Source organism: Dromiciops gliroides, chromosome 1, assembly GCF_019393635.1.
Source record: "Dromiciops gliroides isolate mDroGli1 chromosome 1, mDroGli1.pri, whole genome shotgun sequence".
NCBI lineage: Eukaryota > Metazoa > Chordata > Mammalia > Microbiotheria > Microbiotheriidae > Dromiciops > Dromiciops gliroides.
Window position 1 is genome coordinate 403,156,568 of NC_057861.1, and position 12,794 is coordinate 403,169,361.

A 12,794-nucleotide genomic window follows, 5' to 3' on the forward strand; every position below is an offset into this window, starting at 1 on the left:
AATTCATCCATATTAATGAATATTTGAACCCAAAGGAGAGAGTAAATGGTGGAAATTTCAGGCACTTCTAAATTTAAGGAGGGCTAGTGGGAAAAAATATTTCTGAGTAGGCCTAAGGGTTCTGCTTCTTTCATGTCATGCTACATATGTCATTGCCCCTACCTATCTAAACAACCATGCTGTATTTATTCTATAGCTAAAGTGAATGAAAGAAAGAGAAGGGAATGACTAGGAGGAGTGGGGATGATCACTGTAGAAAGCAGTATTATAACATTAAAACCAGAGATCTGTCTGCAATGTAAATATTTTTTAAGGATAGCTACAAAGCTACAAGTGCCTAGTGACTTGAGAGAGACAGAATTATTTTCAACAGAGATGTACATAATTAATGTGGCCAACTAATTAATTAGAGAAATTAAAGAATTTAAAGAGGACATAAGGGGATTTTTGCTAATAACAGTATTATGTGAGATATACATATCTGTATTTGTGTGTCTTTTTATTTTCTGTTTTTGGGTAACACAGGTATTGTTCATCTAAAAAAAAACCTGATCTCACAAATTGTTGTGTCTGCCCATTCTGGCAGGAAAAGTCTTCACATGCTTGGGGTAGACATTCCCCCTAACTCACTGATGGGTTTGAGTCCTCTTGATTATCTTCAACATGGTTTAGCCCATCAACTAAGAGGGTTTTACCCTGCAGGGTATGGCTGTTGTGCACACTACAGCTTCTTGGAGTCACAGGTGAGAATTGGGTGAAAGAACTGGACAGAAAAGTTATGCCATACCTAAATGGAATATATTGAGAATTCCACTAAAAGGACTTTAAGAAATCATGAATCATGAATTCTCTTTGCTACTTATGTTCTTTAATCTTGAGCCCACTTTGCCCTGAACTCTGCATATACAGGTAAGATAATATATCAGAGACTTGTGCAGATATTTTGTACCAACTATACTACTGTAATAAAGATTTCAAAGGCTAATATTTTCTAGGCTAGAAAACTGACCTCTACTTCTGGGGCATATCACTCACCCACCCCTTCCTTTTGGCCTTGCTGGATCCATACCACCAACCATGAAAGCATGAGTTTTCTTATATTGTCTGTCTCAGTCAAGAAGACAGTAGTTTAGAAATAATGAAGAAAGACAACAGGCTACAATTCTGGAAACCTGGTGATTAAAAGTCATTCTTGGGGGAAGCTAGGTGGTGTAGTGCACTAGCCCTGGATTCAGGAGGACCTGAGTTCAAATTCAGCCTTAGATATTTGACACTTACTAGCTGTGTGACCCTGGGCAACTTACTTAACCCTCATTGCCCTGAAAAAACAAAACCAAAACAAAATAAAAGTCATTCTGGGAGAAACTGTGAAGTGACATTATTAATTAAAAGTCAGTAAACCATTTTTACTTATGGAAAAATATATGCAATTTAATCCCACTCCCCAATCCCTGAAAATTACCATGACTTTCTTTTTAATCTCATTTGAAAGGCAGCACCTCTTAGAATATAGTTCTTCCTTGTGACCTCTGGGTGATACTGGGTTTGGAATAGATCAGAGGAAGCATGAAACTGTAAAGAATTAATTGTGATTTGAGGTTTGTATGACCCCATCTTTTAGCTAGAATTAAAAAAACCCCAGCAGGTGCACTGGCCTGGGGCTCAGGCACCGTGCCTTCACAACAGTGAGGTGTTCCACCCACTGGCTGTAGCCATTGCCATGGGCCTGGCAAAATTATAATGACTGGAAGCCCAGTGAGGGCAGTCATGTGACTGTCGGTCAGAGCTGCCAGCCAATTAGCTTGGGGCTGTGTGTGGACAACCTGGGGTCTGCTGGGAAGGAGAAGGGAGGAGTTTTGCCATTCTGGCATGGAGCTGAAAAAAGACAGGACACAGCTGTGTGTTCTGCTGAGCCCTGGGCAGTGGTGTGGTTCAGGTTGTAGTTTCCATTCCCCCATTCTTTTTTTTTCTTTTCCCTTAATTCTACTAATTTTGCTTGTTTAAGTTTGTTCTTGTTAATAAACCCTGTTCTGTTTTTGAAAGAGGCTGTTAATCTCTTTCCTTGCTTCAATATTGTGGTGAGCCACCTAACTAACACTCCCCTATTAAAATTTGGCCCCTACAAAACTCTCCAGATTGTTTCCCACTGCATTTCCCTTTTTCTTGGAGGTGCCTCATCTCAGCATTTGATAGATCTGACCTTTAGTGGTTGGCATATTCTAAGAAGCTAGTGAATTAAGTTGTAAAGACTGCCAGTCAAATTAGAAAGAAAAGTAATCCCAGAATCCTGTCATTAACTGTTTTAATATCTTTATCCCCTCCCCCCAAAACATATAGAGGTTGATAGAAAGAGTCTATGGATGGTATGGAGGGAGGAGTGGGATGAAGCAGATGAAGGAGGTACTTCTTTTGGCCTCATGTTCTTAGGAAGTCTCCCTCCCTTTGTAGCTGTCATTTTTGATACCAGAAATGTTGTTATCACCTCCCACCACAACAAGATTGGGGTAGGAGTAGGGCCTATAGATAAGGTTCTATTGGCAAAGTGGCAAAGTAGAATACTCTAGATGCCTTGAGAACATATAGATACTTGGGCAGCCAGATTCTGGAAGTGCCTGATAACTATCACCACTGAGAAAGCAAGCTTGATTTTGCCTGTTAGGGCTTTTTCTATGTACACTTGGTTCTGAACTCAGGTACCAATTAAAAGGCTCCATCAGCATGCTAACAACAGCAACAAAAACAGTCACTGCATGCTCTGAAACAGAGAACTAATTTCCCCCCATTTCCAGTCATCATGAACTTCCAGAAGCAAGCCCTCCAAGGATCTACATGTATTGGCAGTAGGGAAGACAGACAGTGCATGCTCCAAGGACTAGGCTTTCATTTGCCAGTCCTCCCCTATATTGCATTGGAACTATACATACTTGGAAAGGTCTTATCTGTTCCTTTATTTCATCAAAATCTCTCTGTCCTCCACCTAAACCTTGCCACAAGATGCTGACATAATGGAAAGACTTCACACACCAAGTTAGCCTTTCTTTAGCTCTATACCTGGATAACTTCATTTACTTGGCATTTGTTCTTTTTCACAATTTCTTACATGTTTCTGGATCATTAAGACTGTAGGCTAACCTTATTTGTCATTTTATTGTGGAGCTGGATAAAAATCAACAGCTGAAAGGTCAAATGATAGTTGCATAATAGCTATAGAACAAGGAATGAGCAAACTAGCTTAGTTCAGAGTTGGCCCAGATTTTCTTTGCACAGAACCAGATAGGAAGTTTGCTTGAAGTTTGAAAACACTCAGTTTTTGTCTTAAAATCAGAACCACTCTTGTTTCTCACATTCAATTGAGAAATAGTAAACTACATTGATAGAGTTACAGTCAATTCTTGATAGCCTGTGTTCATGGGGTAAAAGCACAACATGCAGAAATAAATCCAAAGATAATTTACCCAGTATCTCTGTTCAATGCATTTATTCCACAATTAAATAACTATCAAGTTAATGCAACATTTATTACACTCTTATAAAAGTCATGCTAAATAGTGAAGAGAGCAGAACCAGCAGAATGTTGTGCAAAGTGACAGCAATATTGTTTGATGAAGAATTGTGAATGACTTAGCTATTCTCAGCAATGCAATCATCCAAGACAACCCTAAAGGACTAATGATAAAGCATAATATCTGCCCCCAGGAAAAGAACTGATACTGATTGAATACAGGCAGAAGCATGCTATTTTTCACTTTCTTTTATTTTTTTCCTTTTATTAAAATATTTTTGCACAAAATGACTAATATAGAAATGTTTTACATTATTGTACATGTATAACCTATATCTGCTTACCATCTTGGGGGGAGGGGAAAGAAGGAGACAGAAATATAATTTGACATTCAAAACTTCAAATAATTTTTTTAAAAAGCCAGGCTAAATATTGGGGATGAAAAGAAAAAAAAACAGTCCCTGTACTCATTGAATTCACTGGGGTAGGTAAAGGGTTGGGGCACAAAATTTGTATGTCTATGTCTCTGTCTTTGTATGTATATATGTGCGTATGTGTGTATATATGTACACACATACACATATGTATATATATATAAACATTTGCATGTATGTGTTGTATATGTGCATAATCTATACACACATGCAAATCTATATATTGCATAGATATAATATATATACACATTTGTATGTTGTATATTTGATATATACAAATATTAAATATACAACATATGCATATCCAATTATATATATGTACATATATAATGTATACACACATGTGAATATTTATATACATAAGCATAATATACACATGTATAGATTTTATGTACACATAGGCTGTATGCATACACATACAGATAAATAGAGAGACCAATATACAGGATGGAGTAAATGAGGAGTAAATGAATTCCAAGCATGGGGAGCCAACAACGCAAACTCATGGAGATGGGGGATGGAGTTTTGTGGGTTCAGAAAAGCAAATAACCCAGTACGGCAGATTAGAGTGCATGAAAAGGAGTGAGTATAAGAAGAGCAGAGAGGAACAAGGTTCCAGGTTGTGAATAACTTTAAATGCCAAACAGGCTCAAAGCCAAATTTTAAAGGATTGAGAAGTGGGGCCAGATGCCAGAAACTATAGACAATTTTTCCCTAGCAATCTGGCATCTAATGTCATATTATATAATATATACTAACTTGAGAGGATTTAAGAACTGAGTATACCTGAGCATGTTAGTAGACATTCAGGAAAAGACTACAGATAGGAAGAAACTGAAGATGAGAGGGTGGAGGAGATGATTGATAGGGCCAGTTCCTGGAAGATAGAGAAGGGAACAGGACCCTGGTTTGGAGAGAGGCATAGCTACTTCATCTTTAGAAACAAAAGTAAATAAAGAGGGGATAAGTGAAGATGCATCTAAGATTTGAGTTATGAAATAGAAGAGAAGAAAGAACTAGCAGCAGATAGTCTATCTATGCTTTGAAGTAGGAAGCACAGAGTCTTCTGAGAAAGAGGAGGTACAAGGAGTCTCTGGGAGCTTGAGTGGAAAAGAGAAGATTTGGAATAGCCATAGTGGCAAGTGATAGAGAATTAGTCAAGAAAGAATGAAAGTGTTGCCATGTGCCACTGAGGGCCAGTTGAAATTAAGTAACCCAGGGCAGCTAGGTGGGACAGTGGATAGAGCACTGGCCCTGGATTCAGGAGGACCTGAGTTCAAATCTGGCCTCAGACACTTAACACTTACTAGCTGTGTGACTCTGGGCAAGTCACTTAACCCCAATTGCCTCAAAAACAAAAAATAAAAAAAATGAAATTAAGTAACCCTTTTTTTGGAGGGTGGACCTGGTTTACCCCATAGCTTGGGGATATGAGCAGAGAAGATAGATGGTCATGGTGATAAAAATTTGAGGGTTAACCAATATTTAATAATAAATATTTGAGGATTAACAGAGGATAAGAGGGTGAGGAAATTAAAGGTGGAGGACTGTGTATCTTTGAACTGGTCAACTATAGAATTGAGACTGTGAAGAAGGGAGAGTGGAGCTAGAGAAGGGGTGCTAGCCTGGGAGGACAGGGAGGTTTGAAGAGATTGGAGATCATGCTGAGGATAAAGATTAGGTTTAGGAGGATTAAGGTATGTAAGGGGGAAAATGGAAGGATGGGAGACTGTGACCATGAAAGAGCTTTATGAGTTGAAAATCAAAGCAGTCACAATTATGAATGATGTTGAGATCTAAGGCATGAAGGGCTAGCAAGCATCTGAGGATGAATTTGGACTCAAGCCTTGCTGATTCTGGGTCCCACTATCTATCCACTGCACCACCTAGCTGCCTCATCCCTTCGGACAGCTGGGGTACAATGAAGCTCCAGGTTGTGGAATCAAAGGATGCTGATACCGGAAAGCAAGTGTTCTACAAGGATCATAAATAAATATACTGTGTTCCCTAAATATAAATAAAGGCAGGGATTGGGTTAGAGGGGAAAACTGTGATCCAAATATTTGAAAAAGAAGGGAGATCCTTTGGACACAGGCTGATCATAGCAATGAAGATCTGGGTCCAGTGATGTAAAATGATATAGTAAAATTCAAAGGAGGAAAGATTGCTAAGAATAGGGAGAGAAGAGATCTGGGAAGAGATAGTGGAGGACAAGTGATATACTAACTTTTCTTCCTAGCCAAGTATGTCAGGGAACATGAGTGAAAGAACCACCATCTCATACCATGATAAATGAAGAGTAAAAAGAAGTGATCCAGGAGAAAGAGTTTATTCACAACAGAGTGGGGGTTCCCAGAGACCACAATAGAAATTGAGGGCAGAGGTGGAAAGGGAATGGAAAGTGTTATAACTGAGTTTGATGAGGACAAGATCATAGAGAGGCATGGCAGGGAACTAGGTCTTTAGGGAACCTTGGAGGCTTCGATTCTGAAAGGAAAAATTTTGCTATCCATAAGTACCAACTGTGTAACATGTATTCTATAGGGATCTCCACCCACTGAGTTTGAGCTGCTGAGACAATGATGGAAAGAGTTAAAGAGCAGACAGAGTATGGATCAACCCCAAGAATAAGTGATATAGGGTATGGGCCAGGCTTATAAAAAAAGTCCTTAACTTAAAATAATGAGGCAAGTGTTACCACATATAAAGGGATATAGTAAGAGAGAGTTGGAGAGCTTGAAGTTATCCTCCAGGGTGCCCTCTGGTGTTGGGTGGGGAACATAATTTCTGGGTAAATATAGGATTGAAAGCATTTGGTCCTAATTGCTGAACGGGAGAAACACTTGGTCATCAACAGCCCTGGTAGTTAAAATTGTTTGAGGTCTCTAACTTCCAGGACTCAGGGATGATGGGCTTGGTGAGGTGTTTCCTCTCCAAACATGTTAAAAACCAAGTGGTGATGCCAATAAAGTTCATACTGGACATCTAAATCCTTAGACTGAACTGAAATTTCATGTGACACCAATTGAAGTTATATTCCAAGATAGCAGCAGATGAACCAGAGTAGTGTCTGAAGCTAAATTTGAAGTCAGATCTTCCTGACTCTAGACTCATTACTCTTTATCCAACAAGCTGCCTAGGTTCTTCTCAGCTCACTGCTTTTTCTTTCATCAGAAGACACTGGCATGATTCAGGGATATCTATTCACATGTGAGAGCAGACAAAAGGAAGAGGCAAGCAATGAAAATGTTTCTTTAGAAGACTTCTGATGATAACAGTTGAAGACCATAATTGTTTGCATTAAGGGGCTGGCAGGAATCAGCTAATGGATCATCAAAAGGACTGAGACAAGTAGTGCCTGCTCTGTGCAAAAAGGCTGGAAAGCCCAAGAAAAAAATCCAGTGTAGAAAAGCCTTGCTTAGGAGTCCTTGGCAATAGAAGTCCCAGGTGTAGAGAATGAGCAGAGCCAAATGGGCAGCTTGCCACAGCCTGGAGAAGTAAGAACAGGCAAGATCTGAGGCTTTCAGTTTTGGCAAGGGTGGAGGACAAGGGGAATGTTCCAGTGACCTGTAGAAAGTGCACTTGTTTGTGTTTCTCTAGAGTCAGGTAACAATTATCCATGTCAAAAATTCAGAGAGAAGGTGAAAGGACTGGAGGGATGCCTCTTTACCCTCTTTCCCTCTGTCAGGGAAAATGAAATGTTCTTTGAGAGAAAGGAATATACATCTCAAACGAAGATTCCAAGGGGAAGAAAATGGGGGCAGAGAATGGACACCTGGCTTAGAAGGTTAGAGGGGAAAGGAATAGGTCTCTTAAGAGGAAGGGAAGAAGAGGGACCACTCACTACCTAATAGTTTTGAGGCTTTTCTCAGAAAGCAGAGGCTCTTTTCCTTTTTTCTATCATGGACCCTTTTATCAGTCTCAATCAAGCCTATGGACCCCTTCTCAGAATAAAGATTTTAAAAGAAACAAAATTAAATTAAAAAGGAAACCAAACATTTTGACATACAGTTATTGAAACAGTAAAAATAAAAGCTTTCCAGACCCCCAGGTTAAGAACCCCTGCTTTGGAAGTTAGGGGGACATCTGAGAGCAAGACTCTGGCCAAACTCCATGGAATTTTAATGGGATCCCACATGCTCCACTCATCTTGGGAAAAAAAAGATGAATCTTCAGAGTTGGGGGCTCTCTACAGAGAAGATCAAGCCTAAAGTACTCTTTCTTCTCAAGGCATAAATGTTAAGGGGTTAAAGAAAGCTTCTGACATTTTTCAAACCTAATTACTAAAATTTACTTTTGGTGATTGATGTGGAGACAAATGATGACACACAGTAGTATGCAGGAGCTACCTCGAACCAGTTTGGAAGAGCCAACTAACTATTAGATTTTCAATATGAGCAACACCATGGACATCAACAAACAGCTACAAATCAGGGCTTGATTTATTTATTAATTTTTATTATCTAGATTTAAGAAAGTGTTGGAGGAAATGTCAATAATGAAAATTAAACAGAAGTGTTTGTAGGTACACTCCCTTCCCACCCCAAGAGAACTGGTTGTTGAACATTTGCCAGCATACCCGTGATGACATAAGAAAGAAGCTTAAAAATTATAAGCATTAGGAAGTCCTGGAAACTGGGGAAGACATTGTTAGTATATTCCTCACTGCTGCTGATTATAGGTAGGGGATACTTCCAGTCCATTACCCCTGCTTCAATTTTATTTTCTTTCCCTCATAGTCTTGATACGAAACTACCCATTTCAACAATGTATCCTCTGTCACCTTTGAATCTTTTGCCCCCTTAACCATCTGCTGTTCTTCTCTCCCCAACTATTAGTTATACTTACAAAGATCCATCTTAAGGTTCCCTACCTGCCACTCTACCTATCCATAATATTCCTACCCTAATGCTTCATTGTGGCATGGGGGCGACTCACCCCTGGTTCTTTAGATGCTTTTCCAGTAAAGGGAAAACTGACAGGTTGTACCAAGCTGCAAAGACTTTTTGAATTCAGTCTTGGAGGCAGCCTATACCTGCTGTGCAGGGAGCAGCCTTGCTAAGTACAGAGAGGTTCATGCAGCAGTGCTGTTGGTCACCAGGTAATGAATTCCTTGTTCAGGGCAACCACTGAAACATTTGATAAGAAAATCAAGTGTCTTATGACTGGGACAGTTTCTGGGGTCTTTTGACCTCCTGGTGACTAAATTCAACAAACATTTATTAATTTATTTATTAAGTGGGGCAGCTAGGTGGTACAGTGGATAGAGTGCTGACCCTGGAGTCAGGAAGAGTTGAGTTCAAATCCAGCCTCAGACACTTATTAGCTGTGTGAACTTGGCAAGTCACTTAAACCAGTTTGCCTCAGTTTCCTCAATTGTGAAATGAACTGGAGAAGGAAATGGCAGACCACTACAGCATCCTTGCCAAGAAAACCACAAATGGAGTCACGAAGAAAAAATGACTGAACAACAAGAAACATTTATTAAGTGCCTATGATTTTTCAAGCCACTGTGCTAAGTGCTTAAATATAAGACTCTATAACAAAACAGTCCCTGCCCACAAAGTGCTTATATTCTCCTTCTCTAAGATCTAGTGATAAAGATAAGTGTTTTCTTTATGTTTATCCATTCCCCATTTTTTTTCATATTTGTATAAATAAGTGGAATTTAAAAAAGTAAAAAAATAAGACATGCCCCTCACTCTATGGAATTAGTTCAAGCTCCTTTCTGCTTCTGCAATAATAGTGAAAGAGTAGAAGAATAGGACCCCAAGGGTAATAGAATCATAGGTGTTTGAATATCAAATTTGGAACATTGGTCCAAAAACAAGGTGATAGAAGGAAATGAACCACATTTATGTTGAAATTCTCACCATAAATGAACCCTATAGATATAAAGAGGGACAGAGCAAAATTTCCCCTTGGAAAAGCAAATAGTTGTGGGGATGTGTTTTTTTTTAATTTATGCTTAAAGATAACAAAAACCAGGATTTCATGGGATACTTGGTCCATCTCACCTTGTGAGCTCCTTGACACAAGAACTGTCTTTCCCCCTTTTTTTAAATCCCCAGCACTTAGCACAGTGCCTGGCATCTAGTAGGTGCTTAAAAATACTTATTGACTGATTGATTGAATCCAGGATTCATGAGGGGCATAATAAAAAAAAACTATCCTTGAGAATAATACAGTTTATGTCTCAATACATGTTACAGAAGAGAAAGTATAGAAATCCTAAAAAGAAAATGGCAGTTCTCCAAACCAAATCAACATATACTTTTGATACATAGTAACTTTCTTGGTGAAGTTGATCACATGGGAGGAAAGTGGAAAATATGTTAAGACCACCATTTTGTTGCCTTATAAGCATCTCAGAAGCTTCATTCTTACAGATCCTGAATACTTTCCTTAGGAAGAAAGTTGGAAGGGACTCTGGACATAGCATGCACTGAACAACATCACAAAAATGAAATTAATAATATCTCAGAAAGACAGGAAATGACCGGATACAGACAAGGCAATAATTTCAAAATTAGCTGTCTGTGTGTCTTAAACCATTGACTTGTTAGAGCAAAGACCATGAACAACAAATATGAAGAAAGGGTAAAGATGAGAAGACCTTTTGTACTATTGCAACATTTTAACTTTTCTAAACAAGCTGATGACTTGAATATGGGAAATGAATGAATATAGAGACATTGCCTCTATTTAAGCATTTTATTTTCTTAGGGAAAGAAAATATAAGTTCCTTGTGGCCAGGGATTGCTTTATTTTAAGTTGTATCACCATCACTTAGCCTAATGTTTTTCTCATAGTAGGCACTTAATAAAAGTTTGCCTAATTTGAATGAAATTGAATTATAACTGATATAAAGGCCTCACCAAAATGAGGAACCCAAAAGAACCCAGAACCTGTCACAAGCTAGCAAACACTTATCATATGAAGAAATAATATAGTCAAAGGCAACACTTATTTTGACTATAGACTCATTTGCAGATGTATATGGAGGAGAATAGTGGAAGATTAAAGGAGTTGATAGAAAAATAAGCCTCTTCAATAGTGTGATACCCAAATATGCTAGATCATCCTAGGAGCATTTGTAAAAGAAACTAAAAGGAGGACAACAAAGAGATGCAAAGTGGAAGGTCTTGGCAGCCTAACTAAAGTGATCGGTTCCTATCCTAATAAAAATGGAACCACCACATTTGAACTCAATACTCAAAGCATTTAAGAGGTATAGGTGATATTTAAGACTATAAAATCAGGAAAATGAGCTGGCTTAGATAAAATACATTTATTTTTTAAAAATTTATTCTATTTAGAATATTATTTTTCCCAAATTACATATAAAACAATTTTAATGTCAATTTCCAGAACTTTGTGTCCCAAATTCTCTTCCTCCCTCCTTCCCCAGCCCTCCCTTAAGATTGCAAGGAATTCAATATGTTATACATGTGTAGTCATACAAAACATTTCCACATTAGCCAAGTTGTGAAAGAAAACAGACAAAAAAAATTAAGAAAAAGGAACTATAACAAAATTATGCTTCAGTCTGTATTCAGATACCAGCAGTTCTTTCTCTGGAGATGGATTGCATTTTTCATAAGTTCTTCACAGTTGTCCTGGATCATTGTATTGCTGAAAACAGCTAGATCATTCAGAGCTGATCATCTTACAATATTGCTGTTACTTTGTATACAGTACATTTGACTTTGCATCAACTCATGTAAGCCTTTCCAAGTTTCTCTGATAGCATCCTGCTCATCATTTCTTATGGCACAATAGTGTTCTATCATAATCTCATCCCAAAACTTGTTTAGCCATTCCTCAATTGATGGCCATCTAATCAATTTCAAATTCAACTTTTTGTTTTTTATTTCTTTTTGGATACTGACCTAGTAATGGTATTACTATGTCAAAGAACATGCATGTTTTTATAGTCCTTTGGCCATAGTTCCAAAACTGCTTTACAGAATGTTTGAATCAGTTTACAACTTCACCAAGAGTGTATTAATGTCTCATTTCCCCCATATCCCCTGTAACATTTGTCATTTCCTTCTGCTGTCCTATTATCCAATCCAATAGGTATGAGGCAGTACCCCAGAATTGTTTTGACCTGCATCTCTCCAATCAATAGTAAGTTAGAACATTTTTTCATATGGCTATAGGTAGCTTTGATAATTTCATCTGAAAATTTCATATCTTTTGAACACCTATCAATTAGGGAATAGCTATTATTTTAATAAATTTGACTTAGTTCTTTATGTGATTAAGAAATGAGGCCTGTCAGACAAACTTGCTTCACATTTTTTCACATTTACTATTGCTAACTGTGTTTCTCTCCATCTTATTCCCTCCCTATGACATTTACTCTATTTTCTATCTTCTTTCACCCTATCCCTCCTTGAAAATGTTTTGCTTCTGACTGCCCCCACTCCCAATCTGCCCTCCCTTCAATTACCACCCTCATCCCCTTCCCTTCCTACTTTCCTGCAGGGTAAGATAGATTACTATACCCAATTGAGTATGTATGTTATTCCCTCCATGTGCAAATTCTGATGAGAGTAAGGTTCACTCACTCCCCAGAACCTCCCCCAACTTCCCCTCCACTGTATAAGCTTTTTCTTATTTCTTTTATGTGAGACACTTCACCCCATCACCCTTCTCCCTTTCTCTTTCTCCCAATGCATTCCTCTAACCCCTTAATTTTATTTTTTAAAGATACTATATCTTCAAATTCAACTCATACCTGTGCCCTCTGTCTAAATATACTCCATCCAGTTGACCTGATAATGAGAAAGTTCTTATGAGTTACAAGTATCATCTGCCAATGTAGGAATGTAAACAGTTTAACCTTTTAA